This window comes from Camelina sativa, chromosome 5, assembly GCF_000633955.1.
Source record: "Camelina sativa cultivar DH55 chromosome 5, Cs, whole genome shotgun sequence".
In the NCBI taxonomy this organism is placed as follows: domain Eukaryota; kingdom Viridiplantae; phylum Streptophyta; class Magnoliopsida; order Brassicales; family Brassicaceae; genus Camelina; species Camelina sativa.
This window is the reverse complement of record NC_025689.1, coordinates 10,608,111-10,613,605: the sequence shown is the minus strand read 5'-3', so window position 1 is coordinate 10,613,605 and position 5,495 is coordinate 10,608,111. Positions and strand designations below refer to the sequence as shown.

The window sequence follows — 5,495 nt, the reverse complement described above, 5'->3', positions numbered from 1 at the left end:
AAAAAAAAAAAAAACAAAAAAAAAACCGAGCCATGCCTCGTATAAACTCAGTTCGGGACTCCGAACTCATTAGTGCAAAAAGCCGGGCTCCATGCTTGCAAGTCAAAGATCAACATTTCTTTGAACAGACATGTTTAGCTCATCTTCGGACAACTTCTCAGGTCGTCCTTCAGACAACTGACTTCTCAGTTCGTCCTCGTCCTTCAGACAACTGTTCCGTTTGTCTTCGGACAGCTTCTCAGTTCGTCCTTCAGACAACTGACTTCTCAGTTCGTCCTTCAAACAACTGACTTCTCAGTTCGTCCTTCAGACAACTGTTCAGTTCATCTTCGGACAGCTTCTCAGTTCGTCTTTCAGACAACTGACTTCTCAGTTCGTCCTCCAGACAACTGACTTCTCAGTTCGTCCTTCAGACAACTTTTCAGTTTGTCTTTGGACAACTTCTCAGTTCATCCTTCAGACAAATGTTCAGTTCGTCTTTGGACAACTTCTTAGTTCGTCCTTCGGGCACTTTGAGTCTTAGTTCATCCTACGGACAACTTTTCAGTTCGTCCTTCAGATAACTTTTCAGTTCGTCTTTGGACAACTTCTCAGTTTGTCCTCCAGACAACTGACTTCTTAGTTCGTCCTTCAGGCAACTTGAGTCTTAGTTCGTCCTACGGACAACTTTTCAGTTTGTCCTTCAGATAACTTTTCAGTTCGTCTTTGGACAACTTCTCAGTTCGTCCTTCAGACAACTTTTCAGTTCATTTTTGGACAACTTCTCAGTTCGTCCTTCGGACAACTTTTTAGTTCATCGTCGGAAAACTTCTCAGTGTTAGGTCATCCTCTGACGCCTCGGTTCTAGGCCATCTTCAGACGCCTCAGTGTTAGGTCATCCTCTGACGCCTCGGTTTTAGGTCATCTTCAGACGCCTCAGTTTCAAGTCATCCTCAGGCAACTTAGATTCAGTCTGTCTTCAAATGGCTTCAGCTTTAGTTCGTCCGCACAGCTTCAGCTTCAATTCGTCTTCAGATAACTTAGATTCAGTTCGTCTTTAGTTAGCTTCAGTTTTAGTTTTTCTTCAGACAGCTCCATTTTCAATCCGTCTTCAGACAGTTTCAGTTTCAGTTCGTCATCAGACAACTTCAGATTCAGCTCGTATTCAGATAATTCAGTTTCAGTTTGTCTTCAGATAAGTTCAGTTTCAGCTCATCTACATACAGCTTCGATTTCAGTTCATCATCAAATAGCTTCAGTTCTGTTTGAATCTTTGTGAGTCATACAGAATCTTTCGACATCCTGGCCAGATGCTCGACTTGCATCAAACCGCAAAAAGGGGAATAAGCCAAGCCCAGTGTCTCGGTCCTCTCAAACTTTTAAAAGGGGAATAAGCCGAGCCCAGTATCTCGCTTCCCTCAAACTTTTAAAAGGGGAATAAGCCGAGCCCAGTATCTCGCTCCCCTCAAACTTTTAATCGAGGAATAAGCCGAACCCAGAGTTTTTATTTCGCACCTCAAACTCTTAATCGAGAGATAAGCCGAACCCAGAGAATTCTTTTTGAATTGTTTCGCAAGTTCCGGTTTGGACGGATATGTAAGCCGAACCCAGAGTTTTAAATTTCGCCGTCCGACTTCTGAACTGGAACAAAGGAGGTAAGCCGAAGCCCCGTACTTCGCCCTCCGCCAAAGCGCATGTACGCTTGGGTTAAATTACCAAATAAGGATTACTTGGTGTAAGCCGGGAGACGTCCCGCCTCGGGTAGAATTCCGAATAGAGTGAAAACTTTATTTCTTGCAAAAGCAATTCGTCCAAACAAGACAACTTCTCAGTATGTCTTCAGACAACTTCTCAGTTCGTCTTCGGAAAACTTTTTAGTTCTTCCTTCAGACAACTTCTCAGTTCATCTTCGGAAAACTTCTCAGTTCTTCATTCATACAACTTTTCAGTTCGTCTTCGGAAAACTTCTCAGTTCTTCATTCATACAACTTTCAGTTCGTCTTCGGAAAACTTTTCAGTTCGTCCTTCAAACAACTTTTCAGTTTATCTTCAGACAACTTTTCAGTTTGTCTTCAGACAACTTCTCAGTTCGTCTTCGGACAACTTTTCAGTTCGTCTTCGGACAAACTTAGTTTCAGGTCGTCTTCTGACGTCTCAGTGTCAGTCTGGAATTGTGAGCTAGCTGGTCAGCAATGAAGAGAGCAACCAACTTACAAAAAGTCATTATGATCTACGACACGTCTCAACTTGGATTAGCAACTGCAACAGTGCGTGATGTGAGCTCGGGATCGAACACGCGTCCAGGAATGCTCGAGCCGGACCCGGCAACCTCTTGGACACCTCTCGGACACTCATATCACCCGCATGACAACTCGGACCAAGAGCTCATCCAGGACTTCAAGACACAAGATCAACCACTTTGTCCAAGCATTCGTCTAAGAAGACCGAGAGATCGACTCCGCCAAGGCAACCATCGGCGAGACCATTCGTACGGCCTTCGTTCTTGCCCAAGGAAAAGAGCGCCAAAGACGTTAGGATCATGACTCGTACTCTTTTTCCTTACTTCGGGTTTTTCCCAAGAGGTTTACCGGAGGAGGTTTTAACGAGGCGACGAGTCCTGACGCACAACATCAGTTCGCGTGCTCGTAATTCAGTTTTCCTAAAGTTTAGATCGAATATTTTTTCCTATAGTTCGGAAACTCGAATGGATAATCGAATCTACCGAACTGGGGGGGGACTAATTGTTGGTGCGGGATTTAGCACCCACGACATACCGATATAAACCAAAGGTAAACCGAATAAACTCTGCACATCAACTAAACCGAGGGACCTCCTTTTTGGCCAGCTAAACGGGCCTATTAGCAGAAGCCCGACGAAGTCACTCGACCGACCTCCGAGACCGCCTCCAAAACCCGATCTCATCATCAGAAGATGAAACTTACCATATCTTCAATCCGAGATTTAAGGAAAGTAGATATATTTTGTAATCTAAGACAAAGTATAAATAAAGGAAGACCTCTTCCTTGAAAAGCCATCCTTTAATTAATACAAGAACCCTAGTTCTTCTTTGTTCTTGAGAAAACCCTATCTTCTTCTTCAAGAAATCATAATCCTTCTTTATTTTCTAGCTTTAATCCACTGTTTTAGAGAGAGATCTTAAGTGAATTTGTTCCCCACTCAAACAAATTCATTGTGTGAATTCTAGATTCAACAAGTTGGAAAATAATGGAGACGAGAATATGTGTTTACGTGCTCAAAGGGGTCTGTAGTTTCTTCTGAGGTAGGGGTTATTAAGCTTGAACGGCTCATCCGGTACAGAAGGTCTTGCCGGAAGAACATAATCTCCTTGTTGTTGAACATTACTCTGCATTTTACAAATATATACAAGATCATTACTGCAGCTTCTGTGTTCTAATAATAGAGAGTTCACACGCAGAATAGAAAACTTTACCTGCAAGGGTTGCTTGAAAATATCGCATTGGGAATAACTTCTCGAAGCTCTTCGGTTAAATACTCTGGTAAACCGCATCTTGGCAAGACTGTCGAGGGACCTGTCAGATATAATGAGTTTTTATTATTCATGTCTCCTCATAGTGAAACCTTGGCTTTATTTAGATGGTGATGGAGATGGTACCTGCGTCATGGGGACCTGGAATGAATAAAAACCTACTATTTGCTTTTAGATTTGGATGGTTTCCAATCATTCTCCCAAGTTTACCAAACTGCTGCCTGAATGAAATGGGTGCATGTAAGAACAGATTTTTAATGACAATTGAGGAGTTCTAGCTAAAATGATCCCTTTACCTAAGACTTGAATAAGAACCAAACGATAAGTTGCATGGGCGAGAACAAAAGTTTCCCATGAAAACAAACAAAGAGGGCACTGTCTGCACACTTTCAAAACGATCAAGAACCGTTTCGAGCTTCCCGAGAACCTTTCATGATTACAGACAACACATTTTGGCAGATTAATCAGTTCTCTTCAAGCATACGAGGAGGCAACATCACTATGATTGATGCAAAAAAATGCAGTAGTTAGTACTCCAACTCACCTCTTCGTCATCCAGCCATATTTCAGACAATATGACAAATGTGTCATCCACCGGTCGTCTGTCTAGGTCGGCAAGCCTAATCTGTGATCAGAGGCAAGAAAACATATTTATTTCTGCTGTGACTAACTCAGGAAATTTACAACTTTGTGAATCCAGAAGAAGAAATGAAAACTCAGGGATTACCATCTCGTGTTTAGTTGGCCTGCCACATCCGAAAAAATCGTTGTCACGATGTATCCTTAGTGTTTTATCCCTGTCCTCTAAAGGAGGAAATCCACAAGCAATCACCTTTACCAAAAACAAGAGAGAAAAAAAAGATCAACAATCAATTAACAGTTGTAGCTCTTATATGAATGTGCAGTTAAGCATATTATAGTTTACCTGAAAGATACCATTGTGCATTTCACCTTGTGCCAAAATGATAGTATTCTTTGTGAAAAATCCTGTGGTTATCTTGTATTTGATTGTCAAAGAAAAAGTAGTCATAAAGCAATTCTTTTGGCTATGCCTTTATAAAAGTCCAGATTTTGCAGAAAAGGATATTGCTTTGGAGAAATTAATCTATACAGAAGCTGAAGGGTCTTCAAGGTAGAAATGTCCATCTTCCAACTGTGATATCAAGCCCATCACCCATTTCTTTCCCATTTCAATTGCTAGAGATTGGATTGAAGATATCTACAAGGAAGAACATGCAACAACAAAACTCCTTAATTCACAAATTCACACACACAAACACATTTGACAAGAAACTAAGTAAGACAAACCTCACGCTTCTTATACTGGAGCATATCAGCATCAAACACTGGCCTAGAAAAAGAATCAGCACGAGAAACTCTCTGAGACAGCAACCTGAATCGTTCCCTGTATATATATATATATGTTTTTGCAGAAGCCTCACCGTGAGCAGGCAAATTACTCTCATGCCTGAAATCAATTATACTTCAATAAGCCATATCAACATTGACATCGATCTCTACAAAGCTAAGGCACTTGAGGGGACATGAATTGGTAGAAAAGGCTTACTCGATGAAACGCTTATTAACAACATCATATCGAAATTTCGGCCCAAGAAAGACGTTTTCTATGACCGCTAAGGAATAAACAGATGTGGTAGTTTCATCTGTTGCCGATTCTTCAATCACGTTTTGAATTGTTTCCACATCGAGTGTAGATGAACCTGCACCATCATTTTTCAAAATCGCAACCTATATGAGAATCTCTACTCGTCGAATACTCTCGATCGGCATATATAATAAAGAGGGAGATCAGGCAATACGCGATTCTTGCTGGAGGCGATTGAGAAGAATTTCGATATCTTCATCGGGGAAGTCTTCAATCATATCTAGGGCATCGGCTTTGAGGCTGTACCTTCTCAATCCGAATTGCTTCTGTATCTCTCTCCTCCTCCTCCTCGTACGCTCTCCCATTCTCGCAGCCTCTCTCGTTTTTTTTTTTTTTTTTTTT

General features: G+C 41.5%; 1 pseudogene; it reads right to left on the bottom strand.

Annotated features, from left to right (window-relative positions):
- LOC104789104 overlaps positions 1-5,458 on the bottom strand; it is an 11,674-nt pseudogene extending 6,216 nt beyond the window's left edge.